Source organism: Pseudophryne corroboree, unplaced genomic scaffold (genome assembly GCF_028390025.1).
Source record: "Pseudophryne corroboree isolate aPseCor3 unplaced genomic scaffold, aPseCor3.hap2 scaffold_476, whole genome shotgun sequence".
Taxonomy (NCBI): Eukaryota; Metazoa; Chordata; class Amphibia; order Anura; family Myobatrachidae; genus Pseudophryne; species Pseudophryne corroboree.
Genome location: NW_026970088.1, coordinates 405,151 through 429,061, shown reverse-complemented (window position 1 = coordinate 429,061; position 23,911 = coordinate 405,151). Strand labels below are relative to the sequence as shown.

Sequence of the window (23,911 nt, the reverse complement as noted above, 5' to 3'; positions counted from 1 at the left end):
CCTCTCTCCCTTCCCTGTCACCTCCCCACACCCCATCCACATCACACTGACCTCCCTCCCTGCCCACCTCCTGCAGTTTCCCCTCCTATCTCAGGCACCCGTACCATCACTACTCTCTCATCCCTGCCCTCAAAGTTAATCCCACCTCATCGCTACAGCAACCCTGAAAATCTAATTCACATCTCTCCCACAAACTCATACCCCCTATCCTGTGCCCTCTGGAATGCCAGATCCGTTTGTAACAAACTGGTCCCCACTCATGACCTTTTCATTTCCAACTCCCTACACCTACTAGCCATTACTGAAACTTGGATTACGCCCTCTGACACTACTTCTGCTGCTGCTCTCTCTGCTGGGGGCCTTACATTCACACACCCCCCCCGACCTGGGGGTCGCCATGGGGGTGGTGTTGGGGTCCTTTTACCTTCTAGTTACTCCTACCAACTCATACCACCAGAACCATCCCTTATATTATCTACATTTGAGGTCCACTCCATATGTCTCTTCCAACCAGTCCATCTTAGAGTAGCTGTCATTTACCGCCCCCCTGGCACTGCTTCCAAATTCATCGACAACTTTGCTTCCTGGCTTCCTCACTTCCTCTCTTCTGACATTCCCACCATTATCCTAGGCGATTTCAACATCCCTATTGACATCCCCACACAATCCCCTGCCTCTAAACTCCTTAACCTCACCTCTTCACTTGGTCTCTCCCAGTGGACCTCCTCACCCTCCCATGTGAATGGGAGCTCACTGGATCTGGTCTTCACTCACCGCTGTGATATTTCTGATTTTTCCAACTCCCCATTTCCCCTCTCTGACCACCACCTGCTCTCCTTCAACCTATCTCTCTCGACTTCCCCATCTCAACCTCCTAAGGCTACCATCACTAAGCGTAACATTGAAGCTATTGACACCACATTCCTTTCCTCCCTGTTTGACTCACTTCTCTCTCCTATTCTCTCTCTCTCTCATGCCCTGAACAAGCCACTTCCACATACAATGCTTCCCTTACTTCTGCTCTTGACTCTGTTGCTCCACCAACCACTGTTCACCCTCGCAAATTAACACCTCAACCCTGGCACACCAAATGCACCAGATATCTGCAAAAATGCTCACGTACTGCTGAGCGACACTGGAGGAAATCACGCTCTAAGGCAGACTTCCTCCATTTCAAACTTATGCTCTCATCCTTCAGTGCTGCCCTTTCTCTTGCTAAACAGTCATACTTCAAGAACCTCATCTCCTCCCAGTCTTCCAACCCCCGGCGCCTCTTTGCCACTCTCAACTCACTCCTCTGCCCACCTCCACCTCATCTCCCTTCCTCACTCTCTGCTCTTGACTTTGCCACTTACTTCACATCCAAAATTGACTCCATACGTCAGGACATCACATCACACCAGACTATCAGAAACCAGCCTTCTCCCATCCCTTACCAACCCTCCCCATCCCTCGCACCAACTCTGTCATCTTTCTCCCATGCATCTGGAGAGGAAGTCATGGCCCTCATTCGTTCCTGTTCCCTCACCACCTCCCCACTTGACCCTAACCCCCCCGCCTCCTCTGCCACATCTCTTCTTCTGCTTGTTCACATCTTTCCCACCTTCTCAATCTCTCCCTCTCATCAGGCACTGTCCCCTCTGCCTTCAAGCACGCTCTCATCTCTCCTATTCTTAAAAAACCTACCCTTGATCCAAACTCTCTCTTTAACTACCGACCCATCTCTCTTCTCCCTTTTGCCTCCAAACTCCTTGAGCGTATTGTCTACAACCGCCTTACTTCCTTTCTTTCCTCACACTCACTGCTTGACCCATTCCAGTCTGGCTTCCGTCCTCTCCACTCCACTGAAACTGCCCTTACAAAAGTATGCAATGACCTCCATGCTGCTAAATCTAAGGGACACTACTCTCTACTTATTCTACTTGATCTCTCTGCTGCTTTTGACACTGTGGACCATCCTCTCCTACTGCAAATCCTTCACTCCATTGGTCTGCGTAGCACTGCCCTCTCTTGGTTGTCGTCCTACCTTTCTGACCGTTCATTCTCTGTCTCCTCTCATGACTCCACCTCCCCCTCACTTCCACTAACTGTAGGGGTACCCCAAGGTTCTGTCCTTGGTCCTCTTCTCTCTCTATACGTCCTCACTAGGTAAGCTCATTAGTTCTTTTGGTTTCCAATATCATCTCTATGCTGATGACACTCAAATCTATCTTTCCTCTCCAGACCTCTCCCCTACTCTCCTCACTCGTATCTCCAACTGTCTCTGCTATCTCTTCCTGGATGTCCCAGCTCTTTCTTAAACTTAACATGTCTAAGACCGAGCTGATCATCTTCCCTCCCTCCCGCATAACCTCACCTCCTACAATCTCATTATCTATTGATGGCACTACTATCTCCTCTACCCCCCAAGTGCGCTGTCTTGGAGTAATCCTTGACTCCTCCCTCTCCTTCAAACCACACATTCAGCACCTCTCACAAACCTGCCGTTTTCATCTAAAAAATATTTCCAGGATCAGACCCTTTCTGACCCAGGATGCTACTAAGACTCTTATCCACTCACTGGTCATCTCCAGACTGGACTACTGTAATCTCCTCCTGACTGGCATTCCTGACAAATACCTCTCTCCACTCCAATCTATCCTCAATGCTGCTGCCCGGCTAATTTTCCTCACCAAATGCACTACGTCCACCTCTCCTCTCTTACTAGTCCTTCACTGGCTCCCCTTCCCTTTCAGAATCCATTTCAAGCTTCTCACACTTGCTTACAAAACCCTCACCCACTCCTCTCCCATCTACATCTCTGATCTTATCTCGCTTTACACTCCCACCCGTCCTCTTCGCTCTGCTAATGCACGCCGACTCTCCTGCCTACGGATTACTTCCTCCCACTCCTACCTCCAAGATTTTTCACGTGCTGCACCACTTCTCTGGAATTCCCTACCTCTCCCCCTCAGACTCTCCACCTCTCTACAAAACTTCAAATGGGCTCTCAAGACCCACTTCTTCACCAAACCCAGCCAAATCTCATCCTAAACCTCTGTTCCACGCTCTCTATGTACCCCATCTGTCTCACCCCTGTCTGTCTACCCCTCCCCTTTAGAATGTAAGCTCTCATGAGCAGGGCCCTCTTCCCTCATGTGCTTACTCTTTTCTTACTTTAATAATCTTCAGCTGCACCAAATCCAGCAGTCTTCTGCCACCTGATACTTATTCCAGTGTCATCTGCTGATGTAGCTATGTTTATTTACCCTGTACTTGTCCTATATTGTCATCAACTGTAAGTTGCTGTTTTCCTGTTTGATTATTTGTTTATGTACTCTGTAATTTGGTGCTGCGGAACCCTTGTGGCGCCATATAAATAAAGGATAATAATAATAAATAATATATTATATAGCAGTACGGTACAGTAGGCCACTGCTCTACCTACCTCTGTGTCGTCAAGTATACTATCCATCCATACCTGTGGTGCATTTTAGAAAAAAAACATATCTCGGCAGAGCAATCTATATATCCATCATTTTTCAGACAGCAACAGTGGGTATTGTAATAGTCACCCAATCCATCACTTTTATAGGGTTACATGCATCCACATGCTACAGCCTGTCTCAATAATTTTACTGTCACGGTGTGTGTGTTTGTGTTTTTATTTGGGTATTTTTTGTTGTTGTAGAACTACAGGTACCAGCGAGCCCGTTATTTCCCCGCCTGCTGGTACTTGAGGTTCTCCAAGTACCAGCAAGTGGGGGAGGCTTGCTGGGCCTTGTAGTTCCACAACAAAAAAACAATATTCTTTTTTTACACATATGGCTATCAGCCCGGCACCCACCACACAGGGGTGCTGGGGACAGCCTCGGGCTTCACCCCTGGCCCTTGGGTGCCTCGAGGGGAGGAACCTCTTGATTTAAGGGATCCCCACTCCTCCAGGGAACCCCGGCCAGGGGTGACTAGTTGGAGGGGTAATGCCAGGGCCGCAGGGACCTACATAAAAGTGTCCCCTGGCTGTGGCATTCTCTCTCTGGCTAGTGGAGCCCGGTGCTGGTTTTAAAAATATGGGGGACCCCTACATCTTTTGTCCCACGTATTTTTTGGAACCAGGACCCGTCTAAGAGCCCGGTGCTGGTTGTCTAAATACGGGGAACCTCTGTCCAATTTTTCCCCAAGTATTTAAATAACCAGGACCGGCTCAAAGAGGCTGGTTATACTAAGGAGGGGGGACCGCACACATTTTTTTTAACCCATTCAGACCCTTCTCCTTTAAGTTAATGGAAGCCCTGGACAACAAAATTGCATTCATGTCCTCCTCCCTCACCCTTCCCAGTCCCAAACACTCATTTTTTTTTCTTTAAAAATTTATAATATATCACAAGAACAATGAGCAGGCAGGCAGCGGGCATTGGCGGCATCGGACTGATATAGAAATTAGTGGTGGAGGGCTGGGTCAGTTGATTGTGGGAGAGTTTGTAAGCCATTGGCGGTGGCAGTGGGTATCGGCTCAGAGGCAGTAGCGGGCATTGGCTAAGGGTCATCGGCAGGATTCGGCGGACATTATGGCTGTAGTGCCTCACTAGCCACTGACCTCACCGCACGCCACTGTGGGACAGATGTAACATGCAGAGAGAGGTAGATTTTGGGAGAAGGAATGTCCTAGCATAACTGTTAATTGCAGTGTAATACTGTAATTCAACTGTGCAGCATTTGTGGCTAAATGTCAAAGAAGCCAGTATTTACCCTGCATGCAAAACAATAAATGTATTTGCACATACCTCCAAACTAACCCAATTTTTGCAGGACAGTCACTTTTTTTGGGAATGTCCAGCTAACCCAAATAACCCCCCCCCCCAGTGTCCCATAGTCATGGGGAAGGGGGGGGTGGAAGGCTCCCTGTAGCTTGTTGCTCTGCAAATATGCACATTGTGGGTAATTCAGACCTGATCGCTAGGGTGTGTTTTTTGCATCCCTGTGATCAGGTGGTTGCCGCCTACAGCGGAAGGGAAAATTTGCTGTGCAGGTGTGTGATCACATGTGCACAAGAGCTGCACAGCTCAGCACTTACTCAGCCATTGAGGTGACGTCACAAATCCTCCCACAAAACGCCGGGTCCCTCCAGTGTTTTTCCGGACACTCCCTAGAAACATTCAGTTGCCACCCACACAAACACCCTCTTCTTGTCAATCTTCTTGTGATCTCCGGACCGTCGCACCTACGCATTGTGGCGCATACGCATGTGCAGTGCAGACCTGATTGCCCGCTGGGTGAAAATAAATTGAAGCGATCTGGTCTGAATAAGCCCCAATGTCTATTCACGGGAGACAGAGGGGCTGGGGTATGGTCAGCAGCTCACAGAGCACCTATAATGACAAAAATGGGAGACATGGCTCATGATCGCGATATACCTGCGAAGGTACGCCCTCTATTGATTGACAGGCAGAGGCATTCGCATTTTCTGCGGAGCACCCGGAGAAAATGTAGGCACATGCACAGGATGGACCCTGCGTATATGCCCCCATCCTCTTCATAGTTTTTGGGGTTGGAACGAGCAGTGTGAAAACATCAATCGATGGGGGTAATTCCAAGTTGATCGCAGCAGGAATTTTGTTAGCAGTTGGGCAAAACCATGTGCACTGCATTTACGAACAGATGATTTTTTATATAAATTTTAAAATGTTAGTAAATGTGTGTTTTTTTCAACCTGGAAGCCCAACATCGATTAAGATCGATCTTAAATAGACCCCTGGGTTTTAAGGATAACCATGGTTGAGTCCAATAATTAATTCACATTGACCGAAGTTCTAATTAAGTAGTGATGTGCACCGGAAATTTTTCGGGTTTTGGGTTCGGTTCCGCGGCCGTGTTTTGGGTTCGGACGCGTTTTGGCAAAACCTCACCGAAATTTTTTTGTCGGATTCGGGTGTGTTTTGGATTCGGGTGTTTTTTTCAAAAAACCCTAAAAAACAGCTTAAATCATAGAATTTGGGGGTCATTTTGATCCCATAGTATTATTAACCTCAATAACCATAATTTCCACTCATTTTCAGTCTTTTTTGAACACCTCACAATATTATTTTAATTGGTATTTGGTACCGGGGACACAGTACCTCAATCAAGTCTATAGTTGGCTCTGAAATCAGCATTAAACTGGATCCACACTTAGATTATCTGTCCAATTTTTTTTTCTAGTTGAAACAAAATTATGCTAATATGTGGCAGCAAATGACAATTGACCATTTGCTCCCAAACACTGGAAAACATCCAAAAATGGTCATTTAGATAAATTGGTTAAATCCATTTCATTTAGCTAATTTATCCAAACTACCTTTATTGTATCTTTGTGGGTGAATGATGTGTGGGTCAGTGTTGAGGGTGGTGGAGGAGATGGGTAATAGGCACAGCAGGGTGTGGACAGTCAAATAGTGTGCTTAGAGGTGCAGATAAATAGGGATATCTAATAATTCACCCACTATTCTATAGAATTATTAGATATCCCTATTTATCTGCATTACTCACCTAACACTCAGCATTTATCTACATGCTGATGCTATTCATAGCACTTAGCTTGCAAGTATTTTACCCATAAGAAGACACATTAGATGTTCCCTCTCTTTTCATTAAAGACGTCCCCAGCAACCATACTGTACTATACTACAACAGGAATAATTACTGTGGGGGATTATACCATTTGATCTGGAATAAAGGGAAAATATTGTGGAAAGAGTGCTGTAAGTGTATGATATGTAGAACTATTGCCAGGTTCTGACATTTGTCAAGTGAATTACTAATATACATTCAACTAATATTACATAGTGTCCAGTAATTCAGTATCAGACTAATTGATAAAGTCAATTTGGATCAATAATAAAGACACAACACAGGTAGCGAACCTTGATATTAATAAATGTATTTCCATTTATTATATATGGTAATTACATTATACAAACTTATTGTACTTTATCTCGTGTTTAGACAATTTTAACGAATTTATTAAAAGTAAATTTTTAAATCATCATTTGTGCGCCAGCAAAAGAGACATTCTTTTCTCTTCTCCTTTCCTGCATAACATTACTTGTCTCTGGTAGCACCCCCGAACGTCCTACAATTAATATTTAATATAACTGATGGACATTTATTGGGGCCTCTTCATACAAATATTTAGAATTTAATAGCTGGTGCAGAACACATCCCCTTCCCCCCATTCCCTGTATATCTGGATTCACCAAGGAAATGCTGATACTGACTCCAAGAAGAAAGGGAGTCTCTTCCCTATGAAGGTGAAGCCTTGTTTGGCGACGGCCTAGTTAATTTGATCTCGGCAGCTCCCGCAGGTAAGTCAACCTTCTTGCACTATGTTCCCTCTCAACGGATAAAGACGCATCATTATCTGATGCAGTCATTTCGGCCCAATAGATATGCAAGAAGTTAAGATTCCCCTTTCTTTGCAGGTAGAGGAAGAAGAAGAGGGAAGAGGTCTGTAGCCTCTTCAAGATTGCAGGAGCAGAGATTGTCCTCTGCTTCTGCCAAATCAACTGCATGACGCTAGGGCTTTCTTGCAGGAGCCCGCACCAGTGGGGGCACGTCTAAAACTCTTCAGTCAGTTCTGGATTCATTCGGACCTGGACTCGTGGGTTTTATAAATAGTGTCCCAAGGGTACAAACTGGGGTTTCAAGACGTTCCCCCTCACCGATTGTTCAAATCAGCCTTAGACAGCAGGGAGAAGGTTTTTATTCAAGCCACTTCGTGGTCCCGAAGCCGGACGGCTCAGTCAGCCCAATCTGAAATCTGAAATCCCTCAATTTCTACCTAAAGAAATTCAATTTCAAGATGGAATCTCTCACGGTAGTGATCTCCAGTCCGGAGGAAGGAGATTTCATGGTTTTGGTAAACTTAAAGGATGCCTACTTACATGTTCCCATTTAGCCACTGCATCAAGCTACCTGAGGTTTGCAATTCAGGATTGTCATTACTAATTTCAGACGTTGCCATTTGGTCTGTCCACGGCTCCGAGGATTTTCACCAGGGTGATGGCGGAAATGATGGTTCTCCTTCGCAAGCAAGGAGTCACAATTATCCCGTACTTGGATAATAGTTTGCTGTCTGTTTCCACTTCTCTTTTCTTGAGCCGCTCCCTTCTATGCCCTTGCGCACTATCCTAACTTCTCCCGTCTGCTTACTTTGTGCCTTCCAACGCACAATGCGAACTACAGGTAGTGCTGCAGGGCCCACACCTTTTTACTTGCCTTACAGAGCAGCTCTGGAGCTGTTACAGTGCCCAGCTGCTGCAAGAAATCAGCTTGAATGCTTCAGGGGCTGGGGCATAGCCAACATGAGCCCCACACCGAAGGAGGGTGGAGGTGTTTAATGCGAACTAGGGGTCATCCAAGCGCCGCAAAAGGCCGCCATGCCCTGCATAACCCTTTTCTCTTTTCATATGCAGATGAGGGTTCCAGCCAACTTTGGCCCACTGCTTGGATGACATCACCGTATGCAAATCCGTCTTCTGCAGACCTTCTCCCAGGAATGCTTTTACTAGTTGTTGCATTTGGTTTGTTGTTTGGGGGTGCTTCAGTATTAGGCAGCCTTCTACCCTCCCATGTTCATCTCACCTGCCAGGTGAGATACTATGATCATGAAGTTGCTTCTCCCAGGGCAAGGCTCACCCATTGCCAGGCTGATGCAAGAACTGGCAGCCCGACTAGAACATCAGGAGGCTGCACAGGGCCACATCATCCGCTGTCTCCAGGATCTCTCTACTCGGCTGGATGGGATTCAGACAACTCTCCGTGGATCAGGCGCGTCTGGTGCGTCAACCACAGTGACTCCAGCTATAACCCCACCCACCTTACCCATTTCTGCTCCACGTCTTCATCTTCCAACGCCAGCAAAATTTGACGGATCTCCAAGATTCTGCAGGGGATTTCTCAACCAGTGTGAGACTGCAAGGGATATTGGACTCTTGAGTTCACGGGCCAATTTCATGGCAGTCTCGGATAGGAGGGCATTGTGGATTCACCAAGGGAATGCTGATGCTGACTCCAAGAAGAAAGGGAGTTTCTTCCCTATGAAGGTGAAGCCTTGTTTGGCGACGGCCTAGTTAATTTGATCTCGGCAGCTCCCGCAGGTAAGTCAACCTTCTTGCCCTATGTTCCCTCTCAACGGATGAAGACGCATCATTATCTAACGCAGTCATTTTGGCCCAATAGATATGCAAGAAGTTAAGATTCCCCTTTCTTTGCAGGTAGAGGAAGGAGAAGAGGGAAGAGGTCTGTAGCCTCTTCAAGATCGCAGGAGCAGAGATCGTCCTCTGCTTCTGCCAAATCCACTGCATGACGCTGGGGCTCTCTTGCAGGAGCCCACACCAGTGGGGGCACGTCTAAAACACTTCAGTCAGTTCTGGATTAATTTGGACCTGGACTCGTGGGTTTTACAAATAGTGTCCCAAGGGTACAAACTGGGGTTTCAAGACGTTCCCCCTCACCGATTGTTCAAATCGGCCTTAGTCAGCAGGGAGAAGGCTTTTATTCAAGCCTCTTCGTGGTCCCGAAGCCGGAAGGCTCAGTCAGACCAATCTGAAATCTGAAATCCCTCAATTTCTACCTAAAGAAATTCAATTTCAAGATGGAATCTCTCAGGGTAGGGATCTCCAGTCCGGAGGAAGGAGATTTCATGGTTTTGGTAGACATAAGGATGCCTACTTACATGTTCCGTTTAGCCACTGCATCAAGCTACCTGAGGTTTGCAATTCAGTATTGTCAAAACCAATTTCAGACGTTGCCGTTTGGTCTGTCCACGGCTCCGAGGATTTTCACCAGGGTGATGGCGGAAATGATGGTTCTCCTTCGCAAGCAAGGAGTCACAATTATCCCATACTTGGATGATCTCTTGATAAAGGCGAGACCCAGGGACCAGTTGTTGCAAAACATTGCACTCTCCCTGACCGTTCTTCAACAACATGGTTGGCTCCTAAACTTGCCAAAATCGCAGTTGGTCCCAATGACGCGGTTGTTGTTTTTGGGAGTGATACTGGACACAGAAGAGGTTTTCTTCCAGTGGAAAGGCTATGGAGATCCAGAGTCTGGTCAAACAAATTCTGAAACCAGCAAGAGTGTTAATCCATATTGATGGATTAACACTCTTGCTGGTTTCAGAATTTGTTTGACCAGACTCTGGATCTCCATAGCCTCCATAGCATTCGGTTGCTGGGGAAGATGGTTGCGGCCTACGAGGCCATTCAGTTTGGCAGGTTCCATGCTAGAGTGTTCCAGTGGGACCTGTTGGACAAGTTGTCCGGATCCCACCTACACATGCACCGGAGGATAATCCTGTCTTCCAAGACCAGAATATCACTCCATTGGCGGCTGCACAGTTCTCACCTCCTAGAGGGGCGATGGTTCGGGATCCAGGACTGGATCCTAGGGACCACGGATGCAACCCTCCGAGGCTGGGGAGCAGTCACACAGGGGGAAAACATCCAAGGAAGATGGTCAAGTCGGGAAAGTTGTCTCCACATAAATGTTCTGGAGTTAAGGGCCATTTAATAACTGCAGACACAGTACGCACTGGGACGGGTGCCAAGCATCCTCTACGGACTAAGAGAAAAGGATTTACCGGTAGGTATTAAAATCCTATTTTCTCTAACGTCCTAGAGGATGCTGGGGACTCTGTAAGGACCATGGGGATAGACGGGCTCCGCAGGAGACATGGGCACTTTAAGAAAGACTTTAGTTCTGGGTGTGCAGAGGCTCCTCCCTCTATGCCCCTACTCCATACCTCAGTTTGATACTGTGCCCAGTGGAAACTGTGTGCTTTTCAGGAGCTCTCCTGAGCTTTCTGACAGAAAGTATTTTGTTAGGTTTTTAATTTTCAGGGAGCACTGCTGGCAACAGACTCCCTGCATCGAGGGACTGAGGGGAGAGAAGCAGCCCTACTCTCTGAGTTGCAAGGTCCTGCTTCTTAGGCTACTGGACACCATTAGCTCCAGCGGGATTGGTACGCAGGATCTCACCCTCACCGTCCGTCCCAGAGCCGCGCCGCCGTCCCCCTCGCAGAGCCGGAAGATAGAAGCCGGGTGAGTATGAGAAGAAAAGAGACTTCAGCGGTGGCAGAAGACTTCATGATCTTCACTGAAGTAACGCACAGCACTGCAGCTGTGCGCCAATGCTCCCATACACCTCACATACTCTGGTCACTGTAAGGGTGCAGGGCGCCCTGGGCAGCAATATAAACCTCTTTTTGCCAAAAATATAACATATATACAGCTGAGCACTGTATATATGTATGAGCCCCCGCCAATTTTACAGTTTAAGCGGGACAGAAGCCCGCCGCCGAGGGGGCGGGGCTTCTCCCTCAGCACTCACCAGCGCCATTTTTTCTCCACAGCACCGCTGAGGCAGCTCCCCAGACTCTCGCCTGCTGAAACCACGGTAGACAAGAGGGTTGAAAAGAGGGGGGGGGGCACATAATTCGGCGCAAATTACATACAGCAGCACTACTGGGCAAACATTAAGTTACTGTGTTATTCCTGGGTTATATAGCGCTGGGGTGTGTGCTGGCATACTCTCTCTCTCTGTCTCTCCAAAGGGCCTTGTGGGGAAACTGTTTTCAGAAAAAGCATTCCCTGTGTGTGTGGTGTGTCGGTACACGTGTGTCGACATGTCTGAGGAAGAAGGCTATATTAGAGAGGAGCGGGAGCAAATTAATGTGGTGTCTCTGCGACAGCTGATTGGATGGATATGTGGAATGTTTTAAATGCTAGTGTAAACTCAGTGCACAAAAGATTAGACAAGGCTGAAGCTTCGGGACAGTCAGGGTCTCAACCCATGCCTGATCCTATGTCGCAGGGACTGTCAGGGTCTCATAAGCGCCCACTATCCCAGATTGTTGACACAGATACTGACACGGATTCTGACTCCAGTGTCGATTACGATGATGCAAAGTTACAGCCAAAATTGGCAAAATCCATTCGATATAGGATTATGGCAATAAAAGATGTTTTGCACATCACAGAGGAACCCCCTGTCCCTGACAAGAGGGTACATAAGTACAAGGGAAAGAAGCCTGAGGTAACCTTTCCCCCCTCACACGAGCTGAACGAGTTATGTGAAAAAGCTTGGGAATCTCCAGATAAAAGACTGCAGATTTCCAGAAGGATTCTTATGGCGTATCCTTTCCCATCAATGGATAGGTTAAGATGGGAATCCTCCCCTAGGGTGGACAAAGCATTAACACGCTTATCCAAGAAGGTAGCCCTCCCGTCCCAGGATACGGCTACCCTCAAAGAGTCTGCTGACCGCAAACAGGAGATAACCCTGAAGTCCATTTATACACATTCGGGTACCTTACTCAGACCGGCAATTGCGTCGGCCTGGGTGTGTAGTGCTGTAGCAGCATGGACGGATACCTTATCTGAGGGGATGGATACCCTAGATAAGGATACTATTTTATTGACCCTGGGGCATATAAGAGATGCTGTCCTATATGTGTGTATGCAAAGTACAGGTGGTGCTGCAGGGCTCACACCCTTTTACTTGTCTTGTAGAGCAACTCTGGAGCTGTTATTGGATCCATCTGCTGCAGGCCTTCCCCCAGGAATGCTTGCACTAGTTGTTGCATTTGGTTTGTTGTTTGGGGGTGCTTCAGTATTAGGCAGCCTTCTGCCCTCCCACATTCATCTGAAAATGTGTTCTCCCTGCAGTTGTTGTCCCCAGATGAGAGTTCCCTTGTGCTTCCTCAGTTGAATCTCCTTAACTTGACGGGGGTGTGCCCGAGCAGCCGCCCTCCACAGCCCTATCCCAACACATACTTATCTTGCATATGAGATCTCTTGATCATGAAGATAGTTCTCACAGGGTGAGGTTCATCCATTACATTTTAAAGTAGGAAGGTACAAATTACATATTCGAATTACATATATGTGCTGGATTCAAATGTTTTCCCCCTTCCTTTCTCAATTGTGCCCATCAGCAGCTATTCTTATGTTGCTGCCAATGGTTGTGACACATTTTTTTCTTCTGTGGGGTACACTGGACTCCACAAGGATTCATATTGGGGTGTAGAGTAGGATCTTGATCTGAGGCACCAACAAGCTCAAAGCTTTTGACTGTTCACAAGATACTCAGCGCCCCCTCCTCTATAACCTCGCTTCCATGAACAGGGAGCTCAGTTTGTAGTTGGTGCCTTCAGTAGCAGGCCACTTAACAGGGGGCTGCCTCAGGCATCCTATTCTTAGCTATTAATTTTGACAAGAAAAGAAGAACTTTTTTAATAAGAATCTACAAGGGCTGCAGCAGGCTAGGTCTAATAGACATATTTACTGCAGCTCCATCACTCCCAGCGGCACAGTATACTCCAGTGCCCCGGTTGCTGGGTCACTGCAGCGGAGGCTCCGGTTTCTTCCTAAGGTCAGTCACACACACACCGCCCTCCGGGATCACGAGGCCGCTGATGAAAGGGTGGTAAGGGTCTTCTGTGCCCGCTTTATACTGTGATCCAGCGTGGCTGTAGGGGGCGGGCCGTGTGCGCACTGGCGTGGACACTGATTACTGGGCAGCTGCTCCACTAGCCACCAGGGACAGTTAAGGAGCACAGCTCTGGGGGGTTTTCTCCTATATTAACCCCATATTGTACTACCCGCAGTGCATTGTGATAGGTAATAGGGCCTGATTCGGGTTGGATTGCAATCGCAATAAGCAATCCAACTGCAAAAATTGCTAAGAGCATACGCATCCGCCTGCAGATAATGCGATCGCCTCTGCCAGTCAATCGGTGCAGGGGGGGGGAGGGGGGTCAACAACACTCCATTCCCAAGTCAGAGATGGAGCGGTGCGGGGGCAGGGTTTCAATATTGGGTCGGCAACGGAGAAACAGGAGGCGTGGTCAGAGCGGCTGCATGACATCTCATGGGCCGGACTCCGCCAGTGGAGCCCCAGCGTCATGCAGTAGATTTTGTAGAGGCCGGGGAGGACTTCTGTTCCTGGGAGCTAGCTGTGTTGTGCATCTTTTTTCCTCTGCCCCTACCTCTGGCAAGAAAGGACGCACCTCACACTTTCTTGTTTCTTTGTGACCGAAAGGACTGCATTTGATAATGCAGAGCTTTCTTATGCTGTGAGGGAACATAAGGTAAAAAATTTGATTTTCCAGCTGTAGCTGTGCGTGTTAATGCTTTGTCCATCCTAGGGGAGGATTCCCATCGTAACCTATCCGTTGATGGGAAAGGATACGCCATAAGAATCCTTCTGGAAATCTGCAGTCTTTTATCTGGAGATTCCCAAGCTTTTTCACATAACTCGTTCAGCTCGTGTGAGGGGGGAAAGGTTACCTCAGGCTTCTTTCCCTTGTACATATGTACCCTCTTGTCAGGGACAGGGGGTTCCTCTGTGATGTGCAAAACATCTTTTATTGCCATAATCCTATATCGAATGGATTTTGCCAATTTTGGCTGTAACTTTGCATCAACGTAATCGACACTGGAGTCAGAATCCGTGTCGGTATCTGTGTCAACAATCTGGGATAGTGGGCACTTATGAGACCCTGACAGTCCCTGCGACATATGATCAGGCATGGGTTGAGACCCTGACTGTCCCAAAGCTTCAGCCTTGTCTAATCTTTTGTGCAATGAGTTTACACTAGCATTTAAAACATTCCACATATCCATCCAATCAGGTGTCGGCGGAGACACCACATTCATTTGCTCCCGCTCCTCTCTAATATAGCCATCTTCCTCAGACATGTCGACATACGTGTACCGACACACCACACACACACAGGGAATGCTTTTCTGAAGACAGTTTCCCCACAAGGCCCATTGGAGAGACAGAGAGAGAGAGCATGCCAGCACACACCCCAGCGCTATATAACCCAGGAATAACACAGTAACTTAATGTTTGTCCAGTAGCGCTGCTGTATGTCATTTGCGCCGAATTATGTGCCCCCCCCTCTCTTTTCAACCCTCTTGTCTACCATGGTATAAGCAGGGGAGAGTCCGGGCAGCTTCCTCTCTGCGGTGCTGTGGAGAAAAAATGGCGCTGGTGAGTGCTGAGGGAGAAGCCCCGCCCCCTCGGCGGCGGGCTTCTGTCCCGCTTAAACTGTAAAATTGGCAGGGGCTCATACATATACAGTGCCCAGCTGTATATATGTTATATTTTTGCCAAAAAGAGGTTTATATTGCTGCCCAGGGCGCCCCCCCTGCGCCCTGCACCCTTACAGTGACCGGAGTATGTGAGGTGTATGGGAGCAATGGTGCACAGCTGCAGTGCTGTGCGTTACCTCAGTGAAGATCATGAACTCTTCTGCCGCCTCTGAAGTCTTCTTTTCTTCTCATACTCACCCGGCTTCTATCTTCTGAATCTGCAAGGGGGACGGCGGCGCGGCTCTGGGACGGACGGCGAGGGTGAGATCCTGCGTACCAATCCCTCTGGAGCTAATTGTGTCCAGTAGCCTAAGAAGCAGGACCTTGCAACTCAGAGAGTAGGGCTGCTTCTCTCCCCTCAGTCCCTCGATGCAGGGAGTTTGTTGCCAGCAGTGCTCCCTGAAAATTAAAAACCTAACAAAATACTTTCTGTCAGAAAGCTCAGGAGAGCTCCTGAAAAGCACCCAGTTTCAAATGGGCACAGTATCAAACTGAGGTATGGAGGAGGGGCATAGAGGGAGGAGCCAGTGCACACCCAGAACTAAAGTCTTTCTTAAAGTGCCCATGTCTCCTGCGGAGCCCGTCTATCCCCATGGTCCTTACGGAGTCCCCAGCATACTCTAGGACATTAGAGAAACTAGAATTTTAGTTTGGGGGTGCTTCAGTATTAGGCAGCCTTCTGCCCTCCCATGTTCATCTAAAAAAGATGTGTTCTCCCTGCAGTTGTTGTCCCCAGATGAGAGTTCCCTTGTGCTGCCTCAGTTGAATCTCCTTTACTTGACAGAGATGTGCCTGAGCAGCGGCCCTCCCCAGCCCTATCCCAAATCATACTTATTTTGCATAGGAGATACCATGGTCATGAAGATTGTTCTCCCAGGGTGAGGTTCATTCATTGCATTCTGGGTATGCTGACTCCTGTGATTTCCCCAAATGGGGGAAACTCGACTGCATTATTTGTGGTAGTGGGGGACTGTGTTTGTGCTTTCCTCTGGTCAGCTCTGGTAAAAGTCAGATTTCTTTGTCTCAGATCTTCCTCTAGCCTTGTTTTTCTTTCGAGAGTTCCCTTGTGCTGCCTCAGTTGGATCTCCTTCACTTGACAGGGGGGTGCCCGAGCAGCGACCCTCCCCAGCTCTAGCCCAACTCCTACTTACCTGCCAGGTGAGATACTATGATCATGAAGGTGCTTCTCCCAGGGCAAGGCTCACCCATTGCACTCTGGGTGTGCTGCTCCTGCGATTTCCCCAAATGTGGGAAACTTGACTGCATAATTTGTGTTTCCCGTGGTCGGATCTCGTATAATTCAGATCTCTTTGTCTCAGGTCTCTCTCCAGCCTAGTTTGCTGTCTGTTTCCACTTCTCTTTTCTTGAGCCGTTCCCTTCTATGCCCTTGCGCACGATCCTGACTTCTCCCGTCTGCTTACTTTGTGCCTTCCAATGCACAATGCAAACTACAGGTAGTGCTGCAGGGCCCACACCCTTTTACTTGCCGTACAGAGCAGCTCTGGAGCTGTTACAGTGCCCAGCTACTGCAAGAAATCAGCTTGAATGCTTCAGGGGCTGGGGCATAGCCAATATGAGCCCCACACCGAAGGAGGGTGGAGGTGTTTAATGCAAACTAGGGGTCAGCCAAGCGCCGCAAAAGGCCGCCATGCCCTGCACGCCCCTTTTCTCTTTTCATATGCAGACGAGGGTTGAAGCCAACTTTGACCCACTGCTTGGATGACATCACCATATGCAAACCCATCTGCTGCAGGCCTTCCCCCAGGAATGCTTGCACTAGTTGTTGCATTTGGTTTGTTGTTTGGGGGTGCTTCAGTATTAGGCAGCCTTCTGCCCTCCCATGTTCATCTGAAAATATGTGTTCTCCCTGCAGTTGTTGTCCCCAGATGAGAGTTCCCTTGTGCTGCCTCAGTTGAATCTCCTTTACTTGACAGAGATGTGCCTGAGCAGCAGCCCTCCCCAGCCCTATCCCAAATCATACTTATTTTGCATAGGAGATACCATGGTCATGAAGATTGTTCTCCCAGGGTGAGGTTCATTCATTGCATTCTGGGTATGCTGACCTCTGTGATTTCCCCAAATGTGGGAAACTCGACTGCATTATTTGTGGTAGTGGGGGACTGTGTTTGTGCTTTCCTCTGGTCAGCTCTGGTAAAAGTCAGATTTCTTTGTCTCAGATCTTCCTCTAGCCTTGTTTTTCTTTCGAGAGTTCCCTTGTGCTGCCTCAGTTGGATCTCCTTCACTTGACAGGGGGGTGCCCGAGCAGCGACCCTCCCCAGCTCTAGCCCAACTCCTACTTACCTGCCAGGTGAGATACTATGATCATGAAGGTGCTTCTCCCAGGGCAAGGCTCACCCATTGCACTCTGGGTGTGCTGCTCCTGCGATTTCCCCAAATGTGGGAAACTTGACTGCATAATTTGTGTTTCCCCTGGTCGGCTCTCGTATAATTCAGATCTCTTTGTCTCAGGTCTCTCTCCAGCCTAGTTTGCTGTCCGTTTCCACTTCTCTTTTCTTGAGCCGCTCCCTTCTATGCCCTTGCGCACTATCCTGACTTCTCCCGTCTGCTTACTTTGTGCCTTCCAACGCACAATGCAAACTACAGGTAGTGCTGCAGGGCCCACACCCTTTTACTTGCCTTACAGAGCAGCTCTGGAGCTGTTACAGTGCCCAGCTGCTGCAAGAAATCAGCTTGAATGCTTCAGGGGCTGGGGCATAGCCAACATGAGCCCCACACCAAAGGAGGGTGGAGGTGTTTAATGCAAACTAGGGGTCAGCCAAGCGCCGCAAAAGGCCGCCATGCCCTGCATAACCCTTTTCTCTTTTCATATGCAGACGAGGGTTGAAGCCAACTTTGACCCACTGCTTGGATGACATCACCATATGCAAATCCATCTGCGGCAGGCCATCCCCCAGGAATGCTTGCACTAGTTGTTGCATTTGGTTTGTTGTTTGGGGGTGCTTCAGTATTAGGCAGCCTTCTGCCTTCCCATGTTCATCTGAAAATATGTGTTCTCCCTGCAGTTGTTGTCCCCAGATGAGAGTTCCCTTGTGCTGCCTCAGTTGAATCTCCTTTACTTGACAGAGATGTGCCTGAGCAGCGGCCCTCCCCAGCCCTATCCCAAATCATACTTATTTTGCATAGGAGATACCATGGTCATGAAGATTGTTCTCCCAGGGTTAGGTTCATTCATTGCATTCTGGGTATGCTGACCCCTGTGATTTCCCCAAATGTGGGAAACTCAACTGCATTATTTGTGGTAGTGGGGGACTGTGTTTGTGCTTTCCTCTGGTCAGCTCTGGTAAAAGTCAGATTTCTTTGTCTCAGATCTTCCTCTAGCCCTGTTCTTCTTTCGAGAGTTCCCTTGTGCTGCCTCAGTTGGATCTCCTTCACTTGACAGGAGGCTGCTCGAGCAGCGACCCTCCCCAGCTCTAGCCCAACTCCTACTTACCTGCCAGGTGAGATACTATGATCATGAAGTTGCTTCTCCCAGGGCAAGGCTCACCCATTGCACTCTGGGTGTGCTGCCCCTGCGATTTCCCCAAATGTGGGACACTTGACTGCATAATTTGTGTTTCACCTGGTCGGCTCTCGTATAATTCAGATCTCTTTGTCTCAGGTCTCTCTCCAGCCTAGTTTGCTGTCTGTTTCCACTTCTTTTTTCTTGAGCCCCTCCCTTTTATACCCTTGTACACTATCCTGACTTCTCCTCCCGTCTGCTTACTTTGTGCCTTCCAATGCACAATGCAAACTACAGGTAGTGCTGCAGGACCCACACCCTTTTACTTGCCTTACAGAGCAGCTCTGGAGCTGTTACAGTGCCCAGCTGCAGCAAGAAATCAGCTTGAATGCTTCAGGGGCTGGGGCATTGCCAACATGAGCCCCACACCGAAGGAGGGTGGAGGTGTTCAATGCAAACTAGGGGTCAGCCAAGCGCCGCAAAAGGCCGCCATGCCCTGCACGCCCCTTTTCTCTTTTGATATGCAGACAAGGGTTGAAGTCAACTTTGACCCACTGCTTGGATGACATCACCATATGCAAATCCATCTGCGGCAGGCCTTCCCCCAGAAATGCTTGCACTAGTTGTTGCATTTGGTTTGTTGTTTGGGGGTGCTTCAGTATTAGGCAGCCTTCTGCCCTCCCATGTTCATCTGAAAATATGTGTTCTCCCTGCAGTTGTTGTCCCCAGATGAGAGTTCCCTTGTGCTGCCTCAGTTGAATCTCCTTTACTTGACAGAGATGTGCCTGAGCAGCGGCCCTCCCCAGCCCTATCCCAAATCATACTTATTTTGCATAGGAGATACCATGGTCATGAAGATTGATCTCCCAGGGTTAGGTTCATTCATTGCATTCTGGGTATGCTGACCCCTGTGATTTCCCCAAATGTGGGAAACTCGAATGCATTATTTGTGGTAGTGGGGGACTGTGTTTGTGCTTTCCTCTGGTCAGCTCTGGTAAAAGTCAGATTTCTTTGTCTCAGATCTTCCTCTAGCCTTGTTCTTCTTTCGAGAGTTCCCTTGTGCTGCCTCAGTTGGATCTCCTTCACTTGACAGGGGGCTGCTCGAGCAGCGACCCTCCCCAGCTCTAGCCCAACTCCTACTTAGTTGCTTCTCCCAGGGCAAGGCTCACCCATTGCACTCTGGGTGTGCTGTCCCTGCGATTTCCCCAAATGTGGGACACTTGACTGCATAATTTGTGTTTCACCTGGTCGGCTCTCGTATAATTCAGATCTCTTTGTCTCAGGTCTCTCTCCAGCCTAGTTTGCTGTCTGATCCACTTCTCTTTTCTTGAGCCGCTCCCTTCTATGCCCTTGTGCACTATCCTGACTTCTCCCGTCTGCTTACTTTGTGCCTTCCAACGCACAATGCAAACTACAGGTAGTGCTGCAGGGCCCATACCCTTTTACTTGCCTTACAGAGCAGCTCTGGAGCTGTTACAGTGCCCAGCTGCTGCAAGAAATCAGCTTAAATGCTTCAGGGGCTGGGGCATAGCCAACATGAGCCCCACACCGAAGGAGGGTGGAGGTGTTTAATGCGAACTAGGGGTCATCCAAGCGCCGCAAAAGGCCGCCATGCCCTGCATAACCCTTTTCTCTTTTCATATGCAGATGAGGGTTCCAGCCAACTTTGGCCCACTGCTTGGATGACATCACCATATGCAAATCCATCTGCGGCAGGCCTTCCCCCAGGAATGCTTGCACTAGTTGTTGCATTTGGTTTGTTGTTTGGGGGTGCTTCAGTATTAGGCAGCCTTCTGCCCTCCCATGTTCATCTGAAAATATGTGTTCTCCCTGCAGTTGTTGTCCCCAGATGAGAGTTCCCTTGTGCTGCCTCAGTTGAATCTCCTTTACTTGACAGAGATGTGCCTGAGCAGCGGCCCTCCCCAGCCCTATCCCAAATCATACTTATTTTGCATAGGAGATACCATGGTCATGAAGATTGTTCTCCCAGGGTTAGGTGCATTCATTGCATTCTGGGTATGCTGACCCCTGTGATTTCCCCAAATGTGGGAAACTCGACTGCATTATTTGTGGTAGTGGGGGACTGTGTTTGTGCTTTCCTCTGGTCAGCTCTGGTAAAAGTCAGATTTCTTTGTCTCAGATCTTCCTCTAGCCTTGTTCTTCTTTCGAGAGTTCCCTTGTGCTGCCTCAGTTGGATCTCCTTCACTTGACAGGGGGCTGCTCGAGCAGCGACCCTCCCCAGCTCTAGCCCAACTCCTACTTAGTTGCTTCTCCCAGGGCAAGGCTCACCCATTGCACTCTGGGTGTGCTGTCCCTGCGATTTCCCCAAATGTGGGACACTTGACTGCATAATTTGTGTTTCACCTGGTCGGCTCTCGTATAATTCAGATCTCTTTGTCTCAGGTCTCTCTCCAGCCTAGTTTGCTGTCTGATCCACTTCTCTTTTCTTGAGCCGCTCCCTTCTATGCCCTTGTGCACTATCCTGACTTCTCCCGTCTGCTTACTTTGTGCCTTCCAACGCACAATGCAAACTACAGGTAGTGCTGCAGGGCCCATACCCTTTTACTTGCCTTACAGAGCAGCTCTGGAGCTGTTACAGTGCCCAGCTGCTGCAAGAAATCAGCTTAAATGCTTCAGGGGCTGGGGCATAGCCAACATGAGCCCCACACCGAAGGAGGGTGGAGGTGTTTAATGCAAACTAGGGGTCAGCCAAGCGCCGCAAAAGGCCGCCATGCCCTGCACGCCCCTTTTCTCTTTTGATATGCAGACAAGGGTTGAAGTCAACTTTGACCCACTGATTGGATGACATCACCATATGCAAATCCATCTGCGGCAGGCCTTCCCCCAGAAATGCTTGCACTAGTTGTTGCATTTGGTTTGTTGTTTGGGGGTGCTTCAGTATTAGGCAGCCTTCTGCCCTCCCATGTTCATCTGAAAATATGTGTTCTCCCTGCAGTTGTTGTCCCCAGATGAGAGTTCCCTTGTGCTGCCTCAGTTGAATCTCCTTTACTTGACAGAGATGTGCCTGAGCAGCGGCCCTCCCCAGCCCTATCCCAAATCATACTTATTTTGCATAGGAGATACCATGGTCATGAAGATTGTTCTCCCAGGGTTAGGTTCATTCATTGCATTCTGGGTATGCTGACCCCTGTGATTTCCCCAAATGTGGGAAACTCGACTGCATTATTTGTGGTAGTGGGGGACTGTGTTTGTGCTTTCCTCTGGTCAGCTCTGGTAAAAGTCAGATTTCTTTGTCTCAGATCTTCCTCTAGCCTTGTTCTTCTTTCGAGAGTTCCCTTGTGCTGCCTCAGTTGGATCTCCTTCACTTGACAGGGGGGTGCCCGAGCAGCGACCCTCCCCAGCTCTAGCCCAACTCCTACTTACCTGCCAGGTGAGATACTATGATCATGAAGTTGCTTCTCCCAGGGCAAGGCTCACCCATTGCACTCTGGGTGTGCTGCCCCTGCGATTTCCCCAAATGTGGGAAACTTGACTGCATAATTTGTGTTTCCTCTGGTCGGCTCTCATATAATTCAGATCTCTTTGTCTCAGGTCTCTCTCCAGCCTAGTTTGCTGTCTGTTTCCACTTCTTTTTTCTTGAGCCCCTCCCTTCTATACCCTTGTGCACTATCCTGACTTCTCCTCCCGTCTGCTTACTTTGTGCCTTCCAACGCACAATGCAAACTACAGGTAGTGCTGCAGGGCCCACACCCTATTACTTGCCTTACAGAGCAGCTCTGGAGCTGTTACAGTGCCCAGCTGCTGCAAGAAATCAGCTTGAATGCTTCAGGGGCTGGGGCATAGCCATCATGAGCCCCACACCGAAGGAGGGTGGAGGTGTTTAATGCGAACTAGGGGTCATCCAAGCACCGCAAAAGGCCGCCATGCCCTGCATGCCAATTTTCTCTTTTCATATGCAGACGAGGGTTGAAGCCAACTTTGACCTACTGCTTGGATGACATCACCATATGCAAATCCATCTGCTGCAGGCCTTCCCCCAGGAATGCTTGCACTAGTTGTTGCATTTGGTTTGTTGTTTGGGGTTGCTTCAGTATTAGGCAGCCTTCTGCCCTCCCATGTTCATCTGAAAATATGTGTACCTCCTGCAGTTGTTGTCCCCAGATGAGAGTTCCCTTGTGCTGCCTCAGTTGAATCTCCTTTACTTGACAGAGAAGTGCCTGAGCAGCGGTCCTCCCCAGCCCTATCCCAAATCATACTTATTTTGCATAGGAGATACCATGGTCATGAAGATTGTTCTCCCAGGGTGAGGTTCATTCATTGCATTCTGGGTATGCTGACCCCTGTTATTTCCCCAAATGTGGTAAACTTGACAGCATTATTTGTGGTAGTGGGGGACTGTGTTTGTGCTTTCCTCTGGTCAGCTCTGGTAAAAGTCAGATTTCTTTGTCTCAGATCTTCCTCTAGCCTTGTTCTTCTTTCGAGAGTTCCCTTGTGCTGCCTCAGTTGGATCTCCTTCACTTGACAGGGGGGTGCCCGAGCAGCGACCCTCCCCAGCTCTAGCCCAACTCCTTCTTACCTGCTAGGTAAGATACTATGATCATGAAGGTGCTTCTCCCAGGGCAAGGCTCACCAATTGCACTCTGGGTGTGCTGCTCCTGCGATTTCCCCAAATGTGGGAAACTTGACTGCATAATTTGTGTTTCCCCTGGTTGGCTCTCGTATAATTCAGATCTCTTTGTCTCATGTCTCTCTCCAGCCTAGTTTGCTGTCTGTTTACACTTCTCTTTTCTTGAGCCACTCCCTTCTATGCCCTTGCGCACTATCTTGACTTCTCCCGTCTGCTTACTTTGTGCCTTCCAACGCACAATGCGAACTACAGGTAGTGCTGCAGGGCCCACACCCTTTTAGTTGCCTTACAGAGCAGCTCTGGAGCTATTACAGTGCCCAGCTGCTGCAAGTAATCAGCTTGAATGCTTCAGGGGCTGGGGCATAGCCAACATGAGCCCCACACCGAAGTAGGGTGGAGGTGTTTAATGCGAACTAGGGGTCATCCAAGCGCCGCAAAAGGCCGCCATGCCCTGCACGCCCCTTTTCTCTTTTCATATGCAGACGAGGGTTGAAGCCAACTTTGACCCACTGCTTGGATGACATCACCATATGCAAATCCATCTGCTGCAGGCCTTCCCCCAGGAATGCTTGTACTAGTTGTTGCATTTGGTTTGTTGTTTGGGGGTGCTTCAGTATTAGGCAGCCTTCTGCCCTCCCATGTTCATCTGAAAATATGTGTTCTCCCTGCAGTTGTTGTCCCCAGATGAGAGTTCCCTTGTGCTGCCTCAGTTGAATCTCCTTTACTTGACAAGGGAGGCATTTT

General features: G+C 48.7%; 11 non-coding genes and 1 pseudogene across 11 annotated transcripts; all 12 read left to right on the top strand.

Annotated features, from left to right (window-relative positions):
• The first annotated feature begins 15,946 nt into the window (after positions 1 to 15,946).
• Positions 15,947 to 16,110, top strand: LOC135028459 (U1 spliceosomal RNA). Its single transcript, XR_010224765.1, has one exon. It is a non-coding gene; the product is annotated as a U1 spliceosomal RNA (small nuclear RNA).
• A 152-nt stretch (positions 16,111 to 16,262) lies between these two features.
• Positions 16,263 to 16,414, top strand: LOC135028472 (U1 spliceosomal RNA; annotated as a pseudogene).
• Positions 16,415 to 17,096: 682 nt separating this feature from the next.
• Positions 17,097 to 17,260, top strand: LOC135028455 (U1 spliceosomal RNA). Its single transcript, XR_010224761.1, has one exon. It is a non-coding gene; the product is annotated as a U1 spliceosomal RNA (small nuclear RNA).
• A 152-nt stretch (positions 17,261 to 17,412) lies between these two features.
• Positions 17,413 to 17,575, top strand: LOC135028473 (U1 spliceosomal RNA). Its single transcript, XR_010224777.1, has one exon. It is a non-coding gene; the product is annotated as a U1 spliceosomal RNA (small nuclear RNA).
• Positions 17,576 to 18,246: 671 nt separating this feature from the next.
• On the top strand, positions 18,247 to 18,410 carry LOC135028452 (U1 spliceosomal RNA). Its single transcript, XR_010224758.1, has one exon. It is a non-coding gene; the product is annotated as a U1 spliceosomal RNA (small nuclear RNA).
• Positions 18,411 to 18,562: 152 nt separating this feature from the next.
• On the top strand, positions 18,563 to 18,725 carry LOC135028477 (U1 spliceosomal RNA). The gene has a single exon (XR_010224781.1). It is a non-coding gene; the product is annotated as a U1 spliceosomal RNA (small nuclear RNA).
• A 674-nt stretch (positions 18,726 to 19,399) lies between these two features.
• LOC135028453 (U1 spliceosomal RNA) lies at positions 19,400 to 19,563 on the top strand. The gene has a single exon (XR_010224759.1). It is a non-coding gene; the product is annotated as a U1 spliceosomal RNA (small nuclear RNA).
• A 956-nt stretch (positions 19,564 to 20,519) lies between these two features.
• On the top strand, positions 20,520 to 20,683 carry LOC135028458 (U1 spliceosomal RNA). Its single transcript, XR_010224764.1, has one exon. It is a non-coding gene; the product is annotated as a U1 spliceosomal RNA (small nuclear RNA).
• A 956-nt stretch (positions 20,684 to 21,639) lies between these two features.
• Positions 21,640 to 21,803, top strand: LOC135028454 (U1 spliceosomal RNA). Its single transcript, XR_010224760.1, has one exon. It is a non-coding gene; the product is annotated as a U1 spliceosomal RNA (small nuclear RNA).
• A 152-nt stretch (positions 21,804 to 21,955) lies between these two features.
• On the top strand, positions 21,956 to 22,118 carry LOC135028474 (U1 spliceosomal RNA). Its single transcript, XR_010224778.1, has one exon. It is a non-coding gene; the product is annotated as a U1 spliceosomal RNA (small nuclear RNA).
• Positions 22,119 to 22,792: 674 nt separating this feature from the next.
• LOC135028463 (U1 spliceosomal RNA) lies at positions 22,793 to 22,956 on the top strand. Its single transcript, XR_010224769.1, has one exon. It is a non-coding gene; the product is annotated as a U1 spliceosomal RNA (small nuclear RNA).
• A 152-nt stretch (positions 22,957 to 23,108) lies between these two features.
• LOC135028486 (U1 spliceosomal RNA) lies at positions 23,109 to 23,271 on the top strand. Its single transcript, XR_010224789.1, has one exon. It is a non-coding gene; the product is annotated as a U1 spliceosomal RNA (small nuclear RNA).
• The last annotated feature ends 640 nt before the right edge of the window (positions 23,272 to 23,911 follow it).